Source organism: Anser anser (genome assembly GCF_964211835.1).
Source record: "Anser anser genome assembly, chromosome: 1".
NCBI classification, from domain to species: Eukaryota; Metazoa; Chordata; class Aves; order Anseriformes; family Anatidae; genus Anser; species Anser anser.
This window is the reverse complement of record NC_139720.1, coordinates 59,086,928-59,110,277: the sequence shown is the minus strand read 5'-3', so window position 1 is coordinate 59,110,277 and position 23,350 is coordinate 59,086,928. Positions and strand designations below refer to the sequence as shown.

The 23,350-nt window shown below is 42.1% G+C and overlaps 1 protein-coding gene and 1 long non-coding RNA gene across 3 annotated transcripts in view; one reads left to right on the top strand and one right to left on the bottom strand.

The window, feature by feature from the left end:
* CHST11 (carbohydrate sulfotransferase 11) overlaps positions 1 to 23,350 on the top strand; it is a 170,338-nt gene that overhangs the window by 39,343 nt on the left and 107,645 nt on the right. The gene's annotated exons all lie outside the window — the stretch shown is intronic.
* LOC310903422 overlaps positions 1 to 23,350 on the bottom strand; it is a 49,533-nt gene that overhangs the window by 13,585 nt on the left and 12,598 nt on the right. Inside the window, exon 1 of the long non-coding RNA XR_014587513.1 lies at positions 1 to 23,350. This exon is cut by the window's left edge and continues 11,881 nt beyond it; it is cut by the window's right edge and continues 12,598 nt beyond it. This is a non-coding gene — a long non-coding RNA (uncharacterized lncRNA).

Genomic DNA, 23,350 nt, shown 5'->3' with positions numbered 1-23,350 from the left:
TGAAAAATGCAAGAAAAGCATTGTTTAATTAAGAACAAAATTCATAGACCACTCTATATGAGAATTAACTCCAGAGAATTTAGGAAAACATGTTTCTATGAGAACTTAAACTAAACAGATCGACTCCTTTATATATATATATATATATATATAAAACAACAAACACTTGGTTGTAGGGTATAACAGCCTACACAAGGAGAACATCTCTGACCCTGGGGGGTTCTTCTCTTCCTGTGATTCCAATTTAGTCAGCAAAACTCAATCAAATGGGGGAAAAAGCATATTTTAACCATGAATGCAGTGAAGCAGTGGCACTGATGTGATAAATCCTCCTTTGCTTGGAATGTTTATTTAAATTGGATAGGATTCTAAGTAACGTGCTCTATGTTAGCTGAAAGTTATTGAGAAAGGGAAGTTGTGGAAAGGGAGGCTTGTTTTTTATGCAGAAGATCAAATCCAATAACCATCAGGCTGTTTTACTTCTGATGCAAACTGAGGTGTACTCAATGATTAGTTAATGGACCTTTTCTTGGATTTAGGTGTATGTACAGGACATCAAAATTTGTTTTTTAATCATCAGTCCACACATTGTAGTAAGGAAGGAATACACTTCAGCTATGTGTTTATTAAGCAAGACAGCAAAATCTCTATCTCCAAAAACCTCAAACAATCAAAATCTGTGTGCAAAGGCTCCAACCCATATTCATTTCTTGGTTGAAGCTTCTGTGGACTATATGAGACCTCTGTGATTTGGTTCTATTTTTGTTCCATAGCTGAAAGCCAACTGTGATTTTATGGCTTTGGAAAGCATGTGGGTTCTTGGCTACTTCTGTTATGTTTGACACCAAAGGAGAACTCTGTCTGAAATGTTTTTAGCAATGAGATCACTGTTAAGCTGAGAGCAACCAGGTGGTTATTCCTTGAAATCACATGGAAAAACTTCCAACTTCTGTCAAGTGACTTGTGGTAAGAGTCACAGACGGAGATTACATTTGTACCACATCTTTTTAATTTATTCTGCATTTCCGGGAGGCTCAGTATTAATTAGCGAGTGTATTGGGAGTTTTGCATCACAAGCCAGAGGAGGAGTTACCCTGTCAGTGTGCCTTCAATGTGAACTCCAGGTCTGCAGCATGCTCCTCATGGGACCTGGATTACCCAGATCCTTAAAGTCAGGCAACTGCCTCTTCTTGAAATCAGTGAGTGACAGCTGCCACTCAGTTGTGCGAGGGCTTGACCTTCATCTCTCCCTGTATCAACTTCTTCTTGCAGGGCAGCAGCAGATCAGTGCTTTGAAACACCCCTGATGGATGCAGAGGATGGGTGGGCGGTTGGGTCGTGCTCCAGGATGCCTTCCCCAGAGGTCCTTTCTCAGTGCTTGGGGTATGTGGACTAGCAGCTCTCCAGCACGGCAGGACCCTGGTTCTTCACTGGGGCCTGTAGCTGACCTTACTTTAGAAAGGATTACCCGTTAATCAATCTCTCTCCCTCCCCTGCCCTTTTCCCACCAAGCAAAGCAAAATTGGCCTATGCAAGATTAAACAACTATTATGTTCTGCTTTCCATAAAAATAAAGCCGCTCTGTAAATTCGGAGAGGGAGAGAGAGAGAGGATGGTGTCTTTTGATCACACTTGGATTATGTACACCATTAATTTTGTGGAACTGCACTGATTCCTTTTAGAAGCTGGGTGAGGTAATTGTCATGGAAATTTTAGGAGTAAACTAAAGTGTTCTATGAAGATAAAATGGTTTTGATTCCCGGTGGCAGATGAAATAGCTCAGTGTGGAACATTAATATTTATAAAGATAGGTAGGTAGTGATAGAATTGATTTTGATGACTAATCCTCGTAGCTTTGTAACCATTACAGATATAATTTGTTAGCTGTGTAAATATATGGTATCATTGTGTACACGAAATGTTAACCCAGTTAGAGAGGGAAGAAAAAAAGACTGTTTTTATGCTTCTACTGTTTATGCCGTCAACAGTTCCATCAATTGTGCTGTTGCAGAAGAACATTTACCAAAATGGCCCCATCCCGTTCCAATGGAGGCTATTAGAAAAAAAAAATCTGTGACCTTTAACAGCAGCAAAATCTGTTCCAGCGCTAACACTTTCAAATAACCTTTATCAGGATAATAATGTACTATGGTTACACTCTGTCTATCTTGACATTTAGCGGAACTTTTATCTCACCTTTTGAATCTACTATTTTTTTTTTTTTCAAAGTAGAGAAAAAATGTTCCTGAAATTTTGAATGTAATTGTTTAAATTGATTTTTTTGAATAATGGTTCCATAAAGGTGAAGAAGTGAAAAATCACAGCCTTTTAATATGTTCTTCTCCTAACAAAGGTACATATTTCTTGTCATCTGTTTATTGGATCCATTTTTAAGCTGAATGTTTCCTAGGCTTGTTGATGTGCAGGATCTACAGATTACTTCTTGGTGAACTTTTAATTTAGAGTCTTTTGTCAGTTTAGCTACATTGTATATTTGGAATTTCTTTCACGTGTTGTTGTTTTAGTTTTTAATTAATCTAAGCCCATTCAACTGATTTATGAACCTTATTACATCTTCTTTATTTAAAATGTTTCACCTGAGACACCCATTTAAAAAAAATATATATCTATTTAGGCTTATTTCATAAAGGTGAGTCTTCAGAGACTTTAGTGCATAAGCCTCATGAAAGATAATTGGAGGTATTCTCCTGAGTACTTTAAACCTTTTAAAACCTCAACCAAATTCTTAAATATTTCCTAGACAGTCTTGGTGCACTGAAATAGCTCCCTTCTTCATAGAGATTGGAGAGTGTGGCTCAGAAGAAAATGTCCTCCGGAGAACCTTTAGTATATTTATTTTGGTGTAGCAGCCAAATCTTATAGAGAATAATTTTTAAATCAAGTTCCCCCCTCAAAGAGTTTCTCTGTGGTTTTAACTGAAAAGTGTGCTTACTTTGTTGTGCATTTACTCACTAATTTGAGCCCAGAAATCCAAGCTGGATTATTTCTATATGTAGGAGGCATTGCTGCGCTGCTGAGCAGAAAGCCAGAATATGTGGAACGTCCTGCGCCCTGCTCTTCTGCATCCTCTCATTCTTGTGGGTTCCCAGCTCAGTTTTTGGCAGCAGCAGCTGGAATGGAAAACTTCTCCCTTTTTCTTTTCCCTCCTGCCCCGCAGCTCTTGGGACGATGGGGCTGTGGAATTCAGTCTGAGGGACACATGCACACAAAAATCATATCCTGCAGAGTAAGGGAAGTGTGGAACAAATTGGCAGCCTAAGGGGTCACTCTTTGTTTTGTTTAATTTTTTTTCCTCCCCTTTGTGCACTGTATAATAAAGAAAATAGTGCCTGGAGAGCAGGAGGTTTGGAGGCTAAATTGGCTGAGATGAAAACTGGATTGTAACAACAGCGATTTTGTTTCTCGTCGACCTTATCTTGACAGAGTAGTTTCTGAGTATTGCATTACCAAAATTGCATATAGATTTGTACATGTGTTCCTCATTAACAGGCAAGGTCTTCTCCAACCAAGTCCTGTACAATCTCCATGGGTTTTGTCTATGGACGAGGTCCCAGGAACTGTGTGACACATTCTTGAGGGCTGCCTACTGGCACCTTTGTTTGCTGGCTGTTTACAGATGTACAGACAGAGGGAACATGGGCCAAAGTCAGGGGAAGGAAGCCTCTGCACTGCTCAAGCCCGAGCTGAATCTGTGCGTCCCACATGCGTGTTGGGGCACTGCAGAGTGCCTGGAACACGTAGGGAGAGCGATGCCATTTGCCGTTGGCATCTCTCATTGCCAGAGAGACTCACTAGTCTGCAAAGACTCACACAGGACAGGCACCCAGCAGGAGCTAGTGATTGATGACATTTGGCATTGTTCAACGTCTACATCTCTTTTCATTTCTACAGTTTCACGGTTCTCAGATTTTGGAGAACCTTATCCTCATTTCTAGCAGTTCAGAGCTGGGGATGGATACCAAATCCATATGGGGGAAAAACATAATGACCAAATGGGGCAGGGAGGGCTTTAAAAAAAACTCAAACAGAACACCAACATTTGAATGACATCCCTCCATTTTAAGGTTTTCTTTTCAGTTCAAATGTTACTTCTTTTGTCTATAATAAGGTTTATGCTTTGTAAAAGGAAAGACAAGATATTCTGCTTTTTTTAAGGATACAGGTTTCATGGACGTTGAAGTTCTGTTACTTCATAGTCCTGTTCTCTTTTATAGACTGAATTCCTGTTCAGATTACACCTCCTACAAGTGCACTGGCGTCTCACCTCCTGCTTGGTAAAGTCACGTGGCAACAAAGCACATTGGATTTAAAGCCCAACTACTGAAGCAGTTCAGCCTGTAGAAGAAAGTTTTAGAGCATTTGCACTCTCTCCTGTAAGAATAATGCAAGCTCAATATTTTGGGTTTTGCATTTTCTGTGAAAAAACAGATACTAATGGATGAATTCACTTTATACTAAAAAAATTAATATTTCTGTTACATAAATTAATGCAAAAGTGAACATTTTTCATGTGGCCCTAATAAAGAGGCAGTTTTGGGTGGTTAGGTGTGCACACATTGACAATATACTGGGTTTTCAGAGCAGCGCCAATAGATTGCGTAGCACCTTTATGGCCGCTAATGAACCTGTTGTAAATGTAGGCTTTCCTTGGCTACTTTCAGGAGTTTCCTCCCCCTGCTCCACTTAAGCACTTTTTGTTTTGAAGTTCTTATCTCCCTTTGGCCATGATTTCCTCTTCCAAAGCTTAATTGCTATTATTTGCAGTTGTACTCAAGATAAATAAAATCCATGTGTGTGTAGAAGGGGGTGAGTGCAAAAACAGCATCAGCCAGTCCAGTGACACCTTGTGGGTTGCGCCTGTGGGTCAAGCTGGAGGGAGCTGTCTGAAGGTCCAAGGAGGTGCCCTCCTCTTGCACCGCTGCCTTTCTGAAGGACGTGTGCTGGAAGGCATCACGGCACCTCCAAGCTGGTACTGGAAGTAGGCGTTAGGCTGCATGAAGGCAGCTCTGGGGGAACGAGGGCTCCCCCAAATGGCCCTAGCATGCTGGGGGGTGTAGTTGGAGCTGAGCATGAAGGTGGAGGATGTGACCTGATCAGAGGTATTTCAACCCCCTAGTTACACTCTGAATCAGGTGCCTTGCTCTGCCTTTTTTGGAGCAGCTCATGCGCCCACTTCAGCCTTTTAAGACAGTTTTGTGCTTTTGTTCCATCCGTAGACCATTCAGACAGGATCATACATGAAGTGTTGCTGGTGATGGGGTGATTCCTCTAAGATCCTTTTAGTGTTACTTTTACAAAATGTAACATTTCATGCCACTCTTGTGTTGATGTCCTGTCAAGTGCAAATACAGTCGCATTAAAACTTCGTGCATTTTTTTCCCCAAAGGAAAGCATTATTGAAGCCTTCTCACAAAGAATCCCTTAGGTACCTGTAGGACTTGCATGGCACCACAACCGAAACTTAAAGAACTGCTGGAGAGGCATAATCCTTGACAGCCATTCAGGAGCTTAATTCTGTGTATTTTGGTGCTTGTCTAGGTGAACACGTACAAGCAGAGTTGAGACGTGAGTACAAAGACAAGCAGAGTGTTTACTGCCTTCAGTAAGTTGCTTTCTGTGCAGCTCATCATTAAAACTTTTCTTTCAAACATTCTGATGAGATGCTGGCAGATAAGGAGGAGTCCTTTGGAGTGGTGTAGAAGAGGGAATAGTCTTAAAGTCAGTAAGGAGAAATTGGGGAAAAATAAACATATCTGCTAAAAGTTTTATTTTGTGTGTGTAAAGCTTGTTTCAGTCTAATGGAGTAAACTAAAGTGGTCCCCTAATCATTTCTAGGTGACAGTTCAGTGAACAACTTTATAGCTCACTGTGGTCTTGAGAGCAGAAATGCTTGGGTTTCCTTACTGATGATAGCCTTTGCCTCTTTATCTCCCACTAGTCTCCTGGAAGATAGCATTTTTCTTCAAAGTAGCTGGTTTTCCTTACTAGCACTGCCTTATAGTCCTTTCTTTCCAATTGAACCCTTTGGCGAGACATTACAAATGCCATAGTGCTTAGGTCTTGCTTTGACATCCTTGTATTGAAAATGCCGAACAGTTATTCTACGTGATTCTGTCTTTCACCTGAGATGCGAAGAGAGGCAGTAGCAAAAGGAAGATGTGAGCCAGGTAGAAGATTCAAAACTACTCTTAACAGAAGTAAGGGAGAGAAAAGCTTAGAGGAAAGTCGACCTGGATGGCTTCATTACACCGACACAGGCGTGTCTCAGCACTTGTGAGCATGGACAGTCCATGTAATCACCAAACCATTTAGTCACTGCATTCAGAAAAAAAATGATTTATTTCTGTCTTATTTACTGGGAGCCCCCATCTTCACCACCAACTTTGTAGCCTTGTTTTTGTGGAGAGTCTAAGTATGTGGCTAAAAGCAAGCAATTATGTCATCCAGCTGGACGCAGTGGGATCAGAGGTGTGCAAAATCCTGAGCTGAATCGAGTGAAGTTCTCAGCAACAAAGTGGAAAGAGCATTTACGTCCCCAGGGAGGAGCGGAGTGTTTTGGGAGCCCTAGTGTAGGTGTTGTTGGATGGTGTTACTGAGGGATTTGATGGTGCAGACCCAAGTTTTATAGTCATGCTTCCACTGCTTGGCACTTCTCATGAAAAATATCCTACTGAAGTCCGTAGGCTGTTTTGTGGAGACGTGCAACTTGACAGCTGTGGGTGGGTTAGTGAGGTGCGGCATGCATTTATAGTGCAGCGTGAGTGACAGAGATGTCGGCAGCTCCTGGCAGAGGTAATGCGGTGGGTTCTTGGCACTGCGGCACAGAGAAATGTTTCATACCCTCCTCCAGTAACACTTAATGACATATTTCAGCAGTCAAAATGAGTCCAGGCTGTTTTATTACATGGTGTGTACATTAGGTATTTGCCAATGTTCTACGCAGAAGGAATAGATTTGGACATTTCATCCAGCAAGTCAAGATTTGTCAGAGCTGGGATAGATAGGATGGGCTCTTAGGAAACATAGAAAAGGAAAAGTAGTGCAACTGTTGCTTCTCCTTTCTTACTAACCCACATTTCTGCAAAGAGTGGTGGAAGGCTTTTGAAGAAACTAATGCAGAGAACCTGGAAAGATTTTCCATGTGGAAATGAATGTGATTGTGAAGATACTTGCTGTTTTGTCATACTGGAAGAAGAAAAAGAAAAATCTTCTCATAGTTTTCTTTAATATTGTGCTTTCAGTTCTGTAGCACTTTTCAAACCTGAAGAGTTAATTAAAAAAAATTGGCGTATGTAAGAACATATTAACATGTAAAATTTGAAAACAAAATAGCACACAACAAAATACTATTGGAATATGTTGGATAAACAGTCAATTACCTTAAGTAGGTCTTGTGGATGATTATCAGTTTCCTTGGTTTTGTGCTGTTAATTAAATATCTTTTGGTTTGTGCAGCTAATTCTGTAATATCCAATTGAAGTGGGTATTGCAGGTTTACCTGTCCTTTTCAGCTGTAACAACCTGTGTTCTGTGCTTTGGTTAGGAGCCTGGGGAAGCCTCTTTGTTTGCTTTCAGACAACTGCTGGGTAAATTTACTGCCTGACAAAGGCAGCAGCAGAACAAACTTCTTGCAAGAGTACACATCCATTATAAACTTTAGGAAGTGCCTCCACTTTCTAATGAAAATTAGATTATACTTGAGAAATCAGTGTGTGCCAAAAACTGATGTCAGAGAAGAGATTTTCTAACTTCATCGTACTAAGCTGCATGGTAGCTATATTTCCTTTTTTTTTTTTTTTCTTTTTTTTTTTTTTTTGGGAATCAGGATCTGTTCTGTGATTGGGCAAGACAACACCTCATCTGTCACATTAAGTTTACTTGGGCAGCGTTTTTTGAAAACAGGACTCTGAAACTACCTGAGTTTGGACTTACTAAGCCACAAAATGGATGGTAGATGAATGGTCAACTAAAATCCTGAGGAATCCCATCTGCTTGATAGGTACAGGGCTGGAGGGATTAGGTGTGCACATGAGGGTGCTTCATTATCATGAAGCTGTTCTGCCAGGGCAGTGACTGGCTGGTGGGGAAGCAGCGTAGATTTGTGTTTTATTTATATTTGAGGAAAAAAGCATTCCAAACCTGTCAGCCTTAGAATGTAAGCGTGCCATCAGCTGCAATCACTCAGTGTCATAGCAGGACACTGTGTGAAGTAAGTCCTGTTGAAGGAGGCTCTCCTGCTTTGGGGAAAGTGACATCTACAATGTGTTGACCACTTCTTCCTGACACCCTCCGTTACAAGGCATCCAAAAGCCCAGGTGAAGGATAGCTCCCTTTTTTTTTTGCAAAAAAATGTAATGAAAATCAGATAGCAATTACCAGCTTTACAGATCAAAGTTTTTCCAGCTGCTCTGAACTATCACTGACTTTGAGAGAGAGTGGCATACTGTCTCCCCAGAAATGAGTATAAGAGAGTAATGGCAAAGGCTATGCAAATTTCCTGGTTTCATCAGTATATCTCCAAATTTCCTTTTTCTTTTCTTGGTAATGCCATCTCTTATTCATCCTAAGAGTGCCTTCTTTGGGGGACAGTGTGCATCAGCGGGGACATTCAAGAAAAGGTACTAGATTCTTTGGCAAAAGGTGCTGTCAGATATCACTGTGAATGGAGACTGTAGCTCTGCAATACGCAAATAGTTTAGTAGAGCAAAGTAGTTTACTTACAGAAAACTGACAATAATTCTTTTGCCTTTTCTAACCAACAGTTTCAGGAAATCTTGTTTTATGTCTTATCGCTCACCTCAGACCATTAATTTAGCCAAGGGAAAAGCAAATCTTTTTCTGTTATGTAAATTATCTTGAGTTATTGAAACTTAGAATTTTATTCACCCAGTATCAAACCATAGCAAAAAGTCAGAAGAAAGCAATTGTAATTTTCCAGCAATGCTGTTATAGCAAAAATATCAAAGTCACAGGAAGGAGAGTATTCTAGTTACTTGAGAACATTTTGTGTGCTGTCCTTATATTCCCAAGTCTCACCTGCGGCACTTTACATTTTGCGAAGAGCTGTGTTTAGAAAGTTTGAAAATTGCAGATTTTTGCAGAGAAGTAGCAAATCCCTCAAGTGCAAAGTATGTTCAACCTGCTCTCTAAATGATGTTTCTAAAATCATTATCATTCATCTAATTAACTAGCACGTTCTTGTTATGCTTTTGTGTCAGCAAGTGCAGTATCTGAATTGGCAGGCACGATGGAATGAAGTCGAGTTTCTATGTCTCCCAGAGGATAAAGCAGGCTTTTGAGTCTCTTTGGACAGGATTGTTAGGATTGATGCTGCTTCACAGAACATGCAACAATTTGCTTAATTTCTTCCTTTTCCTCATGCCACAAAAAAAAAAAAAAAAAATCTCCTCTGCGGAAATGTAGCAAGTGCAGTAAACAATAACCACCGTCGCTTCCTTTCACCCTAAAAGTGAGGTTAACAGAGCTTGGAAAATTGCTTGAACCAGATGGCGAAGGTTGAATTGCAGAAGCATGTACAAGGCTGTGAGAAAATCTTCTTGAGAAATTAAATCCTTCCCATGTAATGTTTTCCCTTTCCCTGTGCAGACAGCATCTGTGTCCTGCGGTCATGCTTTCAGCACAGAACCATAGTCTATTGTTAGTCATTTCCTAAAAATTAGGGACTAATGAGTGTCTCTCACTTGAAAAACAAAACAAATGTGAAATAAATGTGTGTGCATGTAACACCTGTTTTATTCCTCACATTTAGCATGCCCTGAGTGCTTTGGTTTTTTGAGAAAAAAAAAACAAGAGCAACCTAAAAAAGTGATTAGTCTGGCTTTGCGTGGCATTTAATTACTTCTGTAATAAATATTTATATGCTTCTCCAATACACACATATCATCTTTACATTGTATTAAGCAGCAAGACAATCAATATTTAATTTTATGCAAGCCCTAAGCAAAACATGAAGTTAATGAAGTTTACATTCTTGCCAGATAGCCGCTGGGGATTAGTGCTTGTATTTTAGCCAGTGTAATGAATTGATATCTTGTAGACCTGATTAGTTTCTAACAATTTGCTGCATTTGGAGCGGCTGTTTAAGATGGACAGACATCCTAGAGTCCTTTAAATACATAAGCAGAAGAAATCCAATGGCAGTTTACGTTTGTTATTATTTATCATCCTAAAATGTCTGGTTTTGGAAACTGATGCAGTTTGTGTTCTGCTGATAATGGCAATCCTTCCAGAGGATGGATGTATGCAGCCGCTTCTTCTCTTTCCCCTGTTCATGGAAGTGCCTGATGGGTGTTTCAAACAGGTCTGCCCAAATGCGTAACGCTGTCACTTACTAATATAAGCAAAACAGGGAGGCTAAGCCTCAGTAATCTTCAGGACAAGGTTTAATCTGCTGATAGACTCCACCTCATCCCCTGGCTGTAACTCTGTCAGGTGTGCCTTGCCTCAGTGTTTACCTCGGCCTGTACTGATGCTGGCGCACAGCTCGATGCCTGTGGGCATGGCGCCGGCCATGGCAGCCGCCCTCTCTCAGCGGGGACACGGCGTGGTGCCCGTCCTCGGCACTTAACGGCCTCCTGTGGCACGAGACATTGGGCTGGGGTGTCCCACCAGGCTGAGGTGTCCTGAGCTAGTCCCCAGCTGGAAGGTGTGGGGGTGCCCTCCTAGCTGCAAGTCCCTGGTGGGGTGCGAGGCCTCCAGGTCTGCGGTGGAGGTTCCTGCTCTTCGGCCAACAACGCCCTGTGTGTGCGAAGAGCATCCTCAAAACTCAAGAGGCAGTGCAGAGATGCCCAATGGTGTCATCTGGATACGGTTGTGTTCTCTTACAGAAATCCTTTGCCTCTCCTCACATTACTCATTTTGGATAAGAAGAAGTAGCCAGCATTAGAGATGTCAGAAGTACAAAAGAGCTTGCCATAAGGAACTGGAGGAAGATAAAAAGATGTCAGGATCTGAAATAATGTGACAGCTATGGGAGCACTAACAGAAAGGGAGTCGAGCTTTTGTAGTGAAGTAAGGGAGGGGATGTGCTCTGTGTCCGTCATGGACAGGAGATCTTGATAATGTAGTTGGACACTTTCTCTTCTTATAGAAAGTACGCCAGAAGTGGGCTTGACTTGCTGTAAATTTGGGTATAGTTAGATGGTATTTATTACTAAGAGTCTGTATCTGTAATTACTGGGATTTTATGGAAAGAAAACAAAAGTTTTCACTGTATTTAAGCTATCCAGGCTGCAAAAACAAGTTCCATTTTAATGAGAGTCCAATCATGAAAAGTGAAAACTATTTCCTTACTTAATACATCATTTTTCATAGATAAAATATTTTATGATTTTTAAAATTATGAATGTTTGTTTGCATGTGCTCCTTGGAGCTATGCTGCAGCCCTGCTGTGAAGGGTGTGAGCAGTTCTGTGCAGCCAGGTTCTGCAAGGGTTTCCTCAGTCTGCAAATAATAATCTGAAAAAGCTAACAAAATGGTAAATATAGCTAATGTGGAGACTGTAACTAAGCTGGATATTCAAAATTGAAGCATTCCTTAAGGAAATTGTTCTGGAAAATAAGTAACCACAGGGAAGGAGGCAATTCAAGTAGAAATTAGGAATCCATTTTGCAGTAAGAACAGAGAACCAGAGTGAGCAGAGAATAGGTTCTCAAGATGTAAACTACATTACTGCAGGTGGGTAATCCAGGCCAGGGCTGATACAGCCTGATCTGTCAGCTGGGGAAGTTCGATGAAAAGATTTGAAGAAGGATCCTGACAACTTGTTGGCTGGTGTCAATGACTTGTTTTGGTTAGTAAGTATTTAATTGTTGTTTTGGTTAGTAAGCACTGCAGTTCTCAGCAAATAAGTACCTGTCTCAGGGTCAGGCAGCCTTCTGGCAGGTGGAATTGAACAAGCCTAAGTCTGAAGCAACATTCATTGGCAAAAAAAAAAACCAAAAAAAAACCAGCTTAGGTTGCAGATGCTTATGTTGTCTTTTGCTCTGGGGAGTGGAGAGGTGTTCCCAGGTTTGAAGAGAGACCGGTTAATGTGCAGGGACAGATCGGAAAATTTTGAGGATGCTGTTCTTTTGAAGAGGAGGATCAGAAAAATAAAAAGGCGTTATATTGAGTATAATGCCTTTTCTGCTTGTTATTACACAATGTAGAGAATTTAAACTGTGTTTTTTGAAATGAGGAGACGAATACATGTGTAGTGAATTAGCATATGAATGGTGTGCAGGGTACTTTTATCTGGGAAGTAGAAGAGCAGAGATATCTTGATTAAAAATAAAATAAAAAATCCATTCTTCGGTCTGACCAGTCGCAGTCTTCCTTCTGTCAAAGTGAAATTGTAATACTGTATAAAAGAACTTGTTTGAAGTCAAAAGAGTAAGAGGTCTGGCCTGGCAGTGTATCTCACTGTAATTTCCCTGGTCAAATATCCAGGCCATAGATTGGTCGTGGCAATGACACGAGCATTAGTAACACAGCATTGGTGCAGACAGAGATAGTCTGAAGCTCATGACGTGAAAGATCATGGTAGGTGTTAGGAAATAATTTTCTCTTTTGTGTTCAGCCCAGCACCAGACGTTTAATGGGATGCTTTCACTGCCTATAGGAATAGAGGTGGGGAGTGAGTTGCAAGCTACCCAACTAGACAGACTAATTTTCTACAGCAAATTTTATATTTCCTTCCAAAGTTTTGCAAGTTTTGTGTATTCTTGTGTAGGTCTCTTGTCAAAATTACGGCACTGAGCTGATATGAGTCCACATCTTCCATTTGACATTTTCCTTCTCAGAAAGCTTACTTTCAAAGGCCTTTCAGATTGCTAAAGCTTTTTCCTTTATTTCTCCTTTCAGCCTCTGCCCCGATACACGCTATCAGCTTTCCCAGACTCCTGGGGCTTTGTACTGCGGCAGCGTGGCTCTGTGTGTATCTGCCGCTCTCTTCTTTTCATCAGTGCATCCAGCCCGTGCTTCCTTCAGTCTTTTGTCCCAACATGCCGTGTCATTCCTCCATAATGACAGCAGCATTTTCTCATGTTTCTTTTTATTTCTCTCTCTGCTCAGAGCTTGTGATGCAGACAGTGTGGAAACACCTGCCCTTTCTTTGATCCCAGTGGGTTCCCTGGAAGTGTCCTTACCTGCCTTTTCTGCACGGGATCTCAGTTCATGTCTTTCATTTTGCTACTGAAAGCCTCTTTCACCAGTTAAAAAAGTGGCTTTCGCTCAGTGCATTAGCAAGCTTTTTTTCCTCTTTCTTATTTTCCTTGCCTGCGGTCTACCGTTCTTGAGTCTGGGTGTCTCACTTGAGGAAGGGATGTCGTCTCCTCTGGCAGTGATCGCACGCTCCTGTGTCATAGTTGTAGTTAAGAAGCCTATATTTGCAAACTGTAGTATTTTAAGTGCTGTAATTTTTTTTTTTTTTTTCGTAAGAACTAGTGTAGAGGCTGCTAATTTTGTCAGTACTTCTTGTCTTTCATGATCCACGTCCTGGTGTTACTTGTATTTCCTTAGGCTATCTCTGTAGAATAGCTTAAGCCAATTCAGTACGTGTGCTAGAGGCAGAATCCTGTATCTTTCCGCTTCACAATTTGTGTTATTTCAGCAGCAGGTTTTAACAAGGCAAATTAAATTAGAAAAATTGAAAATTTTAATCAGGGTAGTTTTCCTAATTTAGGTTTAGAAGTTAAGTAATTAATTTAAAAATCCAAGGTCTACTCATACATTTTTTTACTGCTATTTTATTTTCATTGCCTAGAGAAAGAAATTTCAGCATTTTTTAGCTAGGCTCTCAATCAGAAGAGGAGACAGACCTTTGCCTGTTGAACGCATTTTTAAATGCTAGCCTCGTTTCAGGCTGTGGTCAGTTCTATTTCAGATGCTGTCTGTGTTCCTAATTTGGTGAAAAAGTGAAAATTTTCCCTTTATTTTTTAGCGTAGACTTTTGGGGGGAATTAGTCAAGATTCAGATTATCTCTAAATGACTTTGAATTGTAAGGATCCTTTTAATCAATCATATTCATCTCCTGAAGTATGATTGCTTGGCCTCTATTCAGCTTGCTTTTGGCAGCATCAGTGTCTGCTATGGCTCATATTGAATACCAGCTACAATGAGTGAGAAGTTTGAGTCCTGGATCAAGGTAGGACAAACCCCAGGACTTCCCCACCAGGACAGCAGCGTGGCGGCGTGCAGCTTGGTCTCCGTCTGGATGGCAGGATCAGGCTGCAACCCAGCTCTTCCCTGTGACCCCAAAAGCCAGGGCTGTCCACTGCCGGTGCTTTGGCACCAGCAGGCTTCTCCTGGCGTGGAGGGTTCGTGCTGTCTGAGAAACCTCCTGCCACATTTTACCTCCTTGCTCTGCCAAGCTCCAGTGGTCGTGAGTGCTGCAAACTCTGTCTTGCGGAGGGATTTGCTTAGCGCGTTGTGCTCTCAGTTCTGCACTTCAGCCTTGTCGAGTAACTCTTGCACGCTGTGCTCTGTCCTGTTGCAGATACTGTTTATGTAGTGGGTGTGTGGCTTTGCTATCCAGGGAAGCTGTAGTTAGACATTTTGCAGCACATTCCTGGGCAGCATTTCTTCTGTCAGATTTTCTGTGCTGTTTTGGGGGTCTTTGTGCTATTTTCAGTGGCTATTCGTTTACTGTGCGCACGCTATTTTGGGAATTAACTAGATGTTTCAGCAATTTGTGGGATTTCCAAGAAAAGTCACCTTTTTTTTGGTATCATATTTGCGTTTCCTGCAATTGCACCTTCATAGTCTTCTAAATTTCATTACATATAGACTTCATAAAAGTGTTGTTGTACATTTTGTCTCCATTTATAGCACATTGTTATCCTTTATTGGTAATAATATCAGTGACAGTTTTGAGGGAAATCAACAATCCAAATATTTAACTTCTATATATCAACGTTTTTCTTTTGCTTTAAATATTTCGTTCTTACGTGGCTACAGTTCCATTTGCCATGTTAGGGGTTTGCCCAGGAAACGTAAGCACAATAACTGTTTGCTGACAGGAATGGGAGGTAGCTGCAGGCACGGCGGCAGCAGCAGGCATTTGCTGCTATTGTTTGAAGTAGCAGTTCTTTGTGTCAGATTTGGGAAAAGCCTGGTTTTCTTTTTTGCCTGGGTGAGTAGAAAGAGAGGTCAGTGTTTTCAGTGTCAGCAGGGGACGGTCAGTGGGTTTTTAAACTGGAGCCAGAATTTAGGGTGTCACTGTTTTTATTTGTAATTGGTAAGACTTTGGAAGCAAAATCTCGGTCAGTTTAAATTCGTGTTGCTGTCGAAGTCAGTGGATTTACTGAGATTTGTACCAGCTGCAGATGTGGCTCTGCATCTTTTGATAGCACTGGAAATCATTAAAAAGAACAAGGAAAAAGCCTAGCCTTGTCCCCCTCCCAGATACTGGGACTTCTCAGCAGAAGAGAAACCTCGGAGTGGTAGCATGTGTGCACATAGTCCAACAACGGGCTCGATCACCCTCCCACCGTAGTACTTCGTTGGTCAGGAGAGAGTTAGCAAAATAGCTCTCAGAAAGAGAGCTTAACGAAGGGTTAAAACTCTTGGAAAGTCTTGTTTTGCCCACACTTGTTGGGTTGTATGTGGCTGTCTGAGAGGTGCGATCAGTGCGGCTGATGGGTTTCTCTCCCTGCAAATGTCCTCATGGGCAGCGTGGTGGGGAAGGCACCGGGGGAAGATGTGAGGACCCAGCAGAGGAGGGAGAGAGCTGGTGAGGCACCAGCTCCTTGGCAGGCCATGGAGGAAGCCGCTGCCGGGCATGGTGGCTTCCTCCCAGGTGTTTCAACAGCACGGAGCAGAGCAGGGACACGGGGCAGGGGGAGGACGCGTGCACCCTGCGTGTGCTTTGTGGGTGCACAGGGATGACTCACAGCATCCTGTTTCTCACCCAAACTGAAACGGGTCAGAAAGACTCAGATTGTGGGTGGCCCCTCGTGTTGAAGACACAACTGTGTGTTGGTTTTTGTGCTTCCTCGATGAAAACCTTACCTGCAGCGGTGCTTGACTTGCACCATGCATGGTACCAATGTAGTGGGCTTAGTGCTCGTGGCATTTTAGTAGCTGGGATTTTAATGAAGTTTAATCTCAAAACAAACAAAACACAACTCTCTTCTTTAATCCCGAGATGCAGAAATTGTCATCCTGTGACAGTGCCTTTCACCTTGCCAGCCTCTCTTGAAGGGAAGCCCGCTGACCCATGGACGAGTTGTGCAGGTATCGCTGGCAGTAATTTATCCTGTCACACATGCAGCAAGGAATTCATCATCAGAAATGTGGACTCATATATTTGTAAAGCGTCAGTTTGACAAAAATACTGACAGCTGGCATCCTTCCAACAGACCAGTAATTGCTTAACTGTGAAAAATGGCAGAAGATAGATAAATGCATTGGAAAAAGAAAATCTCAATACAGAAGTGGTGCTAATGTGATTTAATTCATAACTGGTTGCTGTTACAGAGTAACCTTCAAGCCTTTGGGTCTGTCCTCCATTCTCCTCTGGCAAGTGGTGTACTTTATGACGGGTTGGTGGCTGAAATCGGGTGGTTTCTTACCTTGTTTGGTCTTTGTCCACTTCCTGGCCATATTTTGAGAACAGGGTAGGACTGACTGGGCTAAACGCATTTTACAAATGTTTTTGTCAGGTTACAAAAGTACAGTTATTAAATATTCATTTCTACCGAGCTTGAAGTGGGATCTTAAATATTTAAATGAGTAATTTATGTAAGGGGAATTCCTACTGCTTCCTAAAATGATCATTTCTCATAATTTGCATTTGGATTTCCATATTCAATTAATCTAAACATTCTATTGCGTTAGTCTTGCTCCCTTCACATTAGCTCTTTGTATTAAAATGTGTTCTCAATACATGCCAGCAGGCCTGTATTTTAAGCTAATTATGATTGTCATCCTTATCATACTTGATTACTTTTTCCCAAGGACAGAAATTGCTGGGCAAGTGGCACGGGGGTGGAAACTGGAGCTTTGAGCCAACAGATGTAACAGTGACAGAACTGGGACACATTACCTGATCACGAAAATGATTCAGACCACTTGCAGATGAATTGTTTCCCTTGTTAATTCATGCCAACGTGGCCTGGAGGTTAAAGGAACTGATCCCGAGATCAGGAGATCTGTTTTATTTCCAGTTTGCTTTCTGACCTTCAGCGAGTTATGAATGTGTCACTTCAGCAAGACACTTGCATTGATTTTTGACTCGTATGCATGATGTGAGGCGAGTACTTCAGTTTATGGCTAAATTTGGACTGAAGTGATATTCCCAAGGTTACATAGGAATGCTGTAAGGGAACCAACAGTATTATCCAGATGTAAATTCCAGTGTGACGTATAAATCATGGGTGCCTTTGCTTCCTGGGCAAGAATTTTGGCCCAAAGCTCAAGCCCATTGGCTTTGAAAAACACGTTCAGATTTAAGAAAAGGGCACAGGGTATATGGTGATGGCTATGTGGAGAAAAACTATAACTGGATTAGGCACTTCTCAAGCTAAATTGGTTAGCTCTTGCCAAAGATAAGAGCTAAATAACGGCAAATACATTAAATAAGAGCTGCTCTGTAGGAATTTTAAGTGCAGACAAGCAATAATGCAGAGATTTATTTTTCATAAGGAATCTAAGGACTGAGCATTTTTTTGCTGTAGCTGCTCTTGAATGCTCAGTTTTAGACATAGTATGTTTTATCATCAGCTGTGTTCTTTTATCTTTAAATACCAGCTATTTTGCAGTTTAGTAACTCTAAAATTCTTTGTGCCAAGAAAAAGAGTTGTTGCTGTCGCTTGTAGTGGAGGAAGGGGAAGAGAGAGGTAAGCAGTGCTGATTAACATGGGCAGTTGTTCAGTAAGCCTTTGAGAAAGGCGGTAGATGTTGCTGTTCTTGCTGGTACCTGGCAATTCTGTAGTTTTTCTCTCTGAGGCTGTAAAAAAACACCCTACAACCTAAGCCAAAGACTTTCAGCATCCCTGTGGTGTGGCTGAATGAAGCTGTGAAGCACGGAAAGGCCTTCCAAAAATGTGGGGGGGACCTGGAGATAGGATGCGGGGTTAAGAGCACGTGGAGCAGGAGGGTTCGCTTCTTCTCTGTACACTCTTGGAAGAAATCCCAAACTAACCTCACCCTGTAGCTCGGCTGTGCAATTCCTCCTATCAAGCGGCTCTGATTAATGTACTTGCTTCAAAGTGACATTTGGATCTGACGTGGAAAACAAATCCTGTCTGCTAGTGACCGTTCCGCTTTAGTCTTCCATTTGGATATAAACCTCAGTAGCATCTTTTACTATAGCAATGTTTTGAACTCTACTCTGGGTCCTACCCCATGGTTTTTGGCCCAGACCCAGGCTTGTGCTGTGACGGGGGTGTTTTTCTCCCCGTGGCAGAGAGCAGACTGGGGGATGTTTTCAGAGAGCGTGTCCGGTGCTGGCAGCCTCCCTACGTTGCCTTCAAAGTGGCTTGGATGGACGTGGGTCAGTCACAAATTTGGCTACAAGTGGTTATGCAGCACCAGCCGTGTTTTAGGAAATAGCTGTAATTCAGGAAGCAGCCGTAATTCAGAAAAGCTGCTGTGTTCAGTGCTGGATTGTGTCATTTGTGTTTTGAATAACCTCCTTGGTGTGACGCCGTGTGAATCCTGTGGCCCTGGTGCCAGCGTAATGACATCAGTGAATTACAGAAGTAGGGAACAAAGTGGACACACCTTACTGTAAAGGCTGGCACTTCAGAGAGAAAGGTTATAGAATCTGGCTAGGTTTTGTGAGGTTTTTTTGAAACTTTTTTTTTAGGGGGTAACATTTGCATCATTTTTTTTCTTTTATTTTTTTTTGCCACATAGGTGCGGTTTTTATGTCTTGTTTTCACTTGAATTTTGTCATCCACATATTACACTTGCTGTGGCCAGTGGGAGGCCATTTGTGTGTCAGGCATTTCCCCCCTTTAATCCTGACCTAAGCTTTGCAGCTGGGAGGAGGAGCGGTGCTGTTTTGAGGGGAGCTGGTTCTGAGAAGGAGCTTGCAGAACCTGGTGCGCAGCTCCTTCCGTGTTGTGTCTGGATGCTTGGGAAGAAAAATGCTGTTTGGGTTTGGAAGAACCACTTCGGTCACTTGCTTGTCAGTATTAAAGTCTATCGGAGTGTCTAATCTCTCCTTTGAAGGGAGTGAAGAAGTCTGTGTTTTGTTTTGTCTGTGGGGAACAAGCAGATGCTGTTTGAAACAGCGCCTATTCTTCCAAAAACGGAGGGGAAAGGAAATGAAGTCTTGCGGTTTTTCCTTCAGTGTTGTCCTTGCAATAAAAAACTGTGATGTAGCTTGTTGACTTTTTGATTAGACAAATAGCTCTGGGAAAACCCTGATGCTGTAAACCCTTAGTCATGTGCATAGCTTAATTCTGTGTTTTGTCTGTACGAATAGCTAACAGATGAAGGAGAGAAACCCTCACGTTTGCTTAGGACTCGCTGTGCTTTTGTTTTGTTTCCCCTTTTCTCTCCGTGCCCTATGTGCGTTAGTTGGGATTGGCTTGGGTGTGGGCACTTGAGGGTGGGGATGACTTGACCCTTAGCTGCTTTTTGGAACGAGCACGTAACACAAAAGAGAAGTAAAAGGCAGTTATGTCAAAATGTATTTGACCCATGGCAGCATCCCGGTGGCCGTGATGCTCTGCGCACTGACAGGACAGAGCTGTAGGTAGAGCCAGCAGTGTTTTATTAGATCAGCCAGCGGGCTGGGACGGTTAGACGGGCCTTCAAACACCCGTGCCCTTCAGAAGGTGAACACAATTTGAGGTCGGTTTGGTGAAGCCTTCACACCCTGGCTTGCAGTCTGCCTCTCTTCTTGGCCGTACAGGCGAAGCCCCAGCCTGCCCGGCCCCGAACAGCATCCAGGGGGAGAGGGAGCCTCTGCTCCCGCCTGGTGCTCTGAGGCTGCATGGCTTCGAGTGGGGTGGGAGCACACAGGGGAAAACACTCCGGCAGGGGCTTTCGGAAGCACGCCCCCAAATCCCCAACCACGTTATTCATAAGAGCTTGAACGTTGTTTAGCCTGAGATAGTTCATTTGAACACCAGTACTTACTAGCGCTGCGCGTATGGCAAGAGGAAGGCAGTAATGAAGCACGGAGAGAAGAGAGCCTGCGTAAGGATCTTTTTTTCTCCTGCTTAGAAGGACATCACAAATTAAATGAAGTCCTGCAAGTGCTGGGGTAGGCATTGTTGTTGGAGGTCATAGGTATTAGGGCTGCTCTCCCCTCTGTGAAGGGAATTAGGAGAGCTGCAGCGGAAACAGTTAAATTGTCCCTGACATTGTAAGCAGCAAACCACCCTGTATTTTAATTCCCCCATAGTATAAGGAGGACATAAATGAACATCTGCAGCGCACGGAATTAATCCCGTTCATGTGGGAGGATCTAAATAAAATGATGGGTTACCTTCTCACCGCACTCTTCTTTGTTTTGCAATTACCTCAGGGTGATTAGAAGCTGTGATTTTTCAGGTTCACTCCCATCTTTATCTACATCCTTTGTTGCCTTATTTTATTTTATGAACAATATAAAACAACAACAAAAGAGAATACAGCTGATATCTTGAGGAGCACAATTAGTCAATGCTAGATGTTTGGATTTTTTTTTATATACATATTCAGCTTTCATTGGAAATTAGCACACATTTTGAGGAAGCCACAAGCAACATGTAGCAAATGTGTTTTCCACAGTGTTAATGCCAGTGGGGTTATCAGCCTGGGATCTTCTCACTTTCTTTTGCATTTGGGGTTGCTTCATTTCAAGAAAACGTTCATAGCTGAAGTAGAGGTATGAGGCTGTCCTCGTTTCTGAGGCTGTTTGTATTTTCCTGAAATCTTTGTTTTTCTCACACTGAATTTATCAGGAGGGAATCCTTAGTGGGACGACTAAATTTCTGGTACGTTCTCTTATAAAGTAACACATAAAGCCTTGGACTATTTTCCATACTCACTGCCTTTAATTGTATGAGGGGATAATTGGGTTTTGTTTAAACATTTGAGATACAGAATTGAAAGCGAGTGTATAAAACAGAGAGGAAGAATTACTATTTGTTGAGAAATGAGAAAGCGCCCAGCAGCATCGCTGCTGAATCTCCAGTCTAATCATGCCTTTGTGCGCCTGCAACAACACTCCTGACCTCGAACTCTGTCATCTTTCTTAACTGCTGAACTACAATAAAAACAAAACGCCAAGTAAAAGCTATAAATACAAACAGGCATGCCTCATGGCCGCCCTGTGCTGTAACTCTTGTCCTTGTAATTTTCCTGCCTCTGAAGCCTTTTGTTCATTCTGTTGCGTTTTGTGTGTTCTGTCTAATTTAGGGCCTCTGCGTGGACAGGGTCTCTTAGGAACAGACGGAGAGTGCATCGAGTGACAGCGCTGGGCTGGGCGTGGGGACACCCAGATGGAGGAAAAGAGGAACCAGGCTCAGGAACGGGATTAAAGCCCTGGAAACTGGGGGAGGGGGGGGGACACACGGGAAGGAGCTATTTTCTGTTACCTCTCGAACAACTGAATCCAAGTCCCCATGTCACGGTCACCTCATCTCCCCCGCCACCGGCTGTGGGGTGGCCAGGTTAGGTCTTTAGTGGGGTCTTCCTCAGCTCGTGGCTTTGTGAGTGCATTAGAAGGGAGCTGGGGGTTGGTGGTAGCCTAGAAAAACAGAGCGAAGAGAAATGGTTAGCAGGGGATGAGCCTAAAAGACTGGTAGGGCTGCGTGGGGGCAGCAGCAGAATGCTGAAGGAGGTTACTTGGTGACAGAAAAAAGACAGAAGAAAAAGTTAGTGAGTAGAGGATAAAGATTTCCGAAAAATGAATAGATTTTGACAGGAAAAAGGTTATGTCAAGAGCTTGATTAAATAGGAGAGCTAAAAAGTAGTGTGTTCTGGAAAAAAATGGTTATTAAATAAGAGACGACTATTATATGCAAAATTCACATTGCCATTTTCTCCGAATATTATTTAAACTTTCAGCTCGGAGACCCTGTAATGAAATAGACATAAAAAATAGAGAAGGGAAAGGAGAAGCCAAAATGATGATAAAGTGTCTCTGAACAGTAAAACATGATCCAGCGTGTTACAACTCTTGACAATGAAGTAATTACAAGATAGAAAAATGCCAGCATCTGGTGGTGGGTAAAACAGTGTTGTGCTGTGTCCGCGTCAATAATGCATGGGTATATCCACTTGTGTATAGATGTAATATAGTCACTCGTATCATACCTGCATGAGTAGCTGCACATATGCACACAAATGGTGTCCTTCCCAATTGAACAGAGTGCTTTAACAGCTTTGCCTGCTGGGACTCAAGCAGTCGGTCTCAGTAAATCTTTCTTTTCCCATAAACAGTCCGGGTGCATTTCCTAGCTCATGGGGAAGCACAGATCCATTCGCATGTGTGGAGCTGAGGTGATTTATCTGAGCTTGGAGGGGGATAATGTGGCAACCCTTTATTGTAAGCGTGAAATCAAGTCAGTTTTTTTCACTTGTTGGGTTTTATTATTTAACAGAGCTTTTATATATGTGCCTCCTTGGTAATGGCTGATTAATATTTAATCATGACAAATGGAATTTTCAGCATAAAATGTAAGGATTACCCCAAAAGCAGCAACAGTCTGAGATTGCCCCTTCCAGGTCATTCCTACCTGCCACTCAACTCTGTGGCTTGAGAAAGCACCAGCTAAACCATAATCTTTATTATGCTTTATATTTTTGAGTTGAAAACATAAAATATTTTTGATTAAAAAGTGTTTTCGCTCTTTCAGATTGCAATAACTTGTAACAAAATTAACCCACGCAAAGTTGAGATCAATGCAATGCTCTAAAACACCACAGAAACCTTCTCAGTAGCCTTGAACGGTTAAAGATAGACAATCAACCTAAGCATTATCTACAAATAAATTTTTTAAATGCACTTTCCAAGCCAATGACCCTCTTTGTTTTAATGATACAAGAATATCTGAACATCTGAATTACTCCTATACTGATCCATATGGAAATGAATAAACCAAAAGCTAAATTGGCAAGTGAATATATATCAATCTGGCATACATAATACTAATTTAAAAAATGTTTGACAGTTTGTAAAAATAGCTGTAACTGGGAAGTCATCACTAAGCAGATACATTTCCCATAAGATCCTCAGGGGGCCAGATTTTGGGCTGACGCTAGTTCACTGTTCTTCTTTATGACCCAGAGAAAAAGCATAGACATTTATCGATCAAGTTTTCAGAGGACACAAAAGTTAGGGCAGTGGTAAATGGAGAGGAGGAAAACAGCATGTCAGTAATA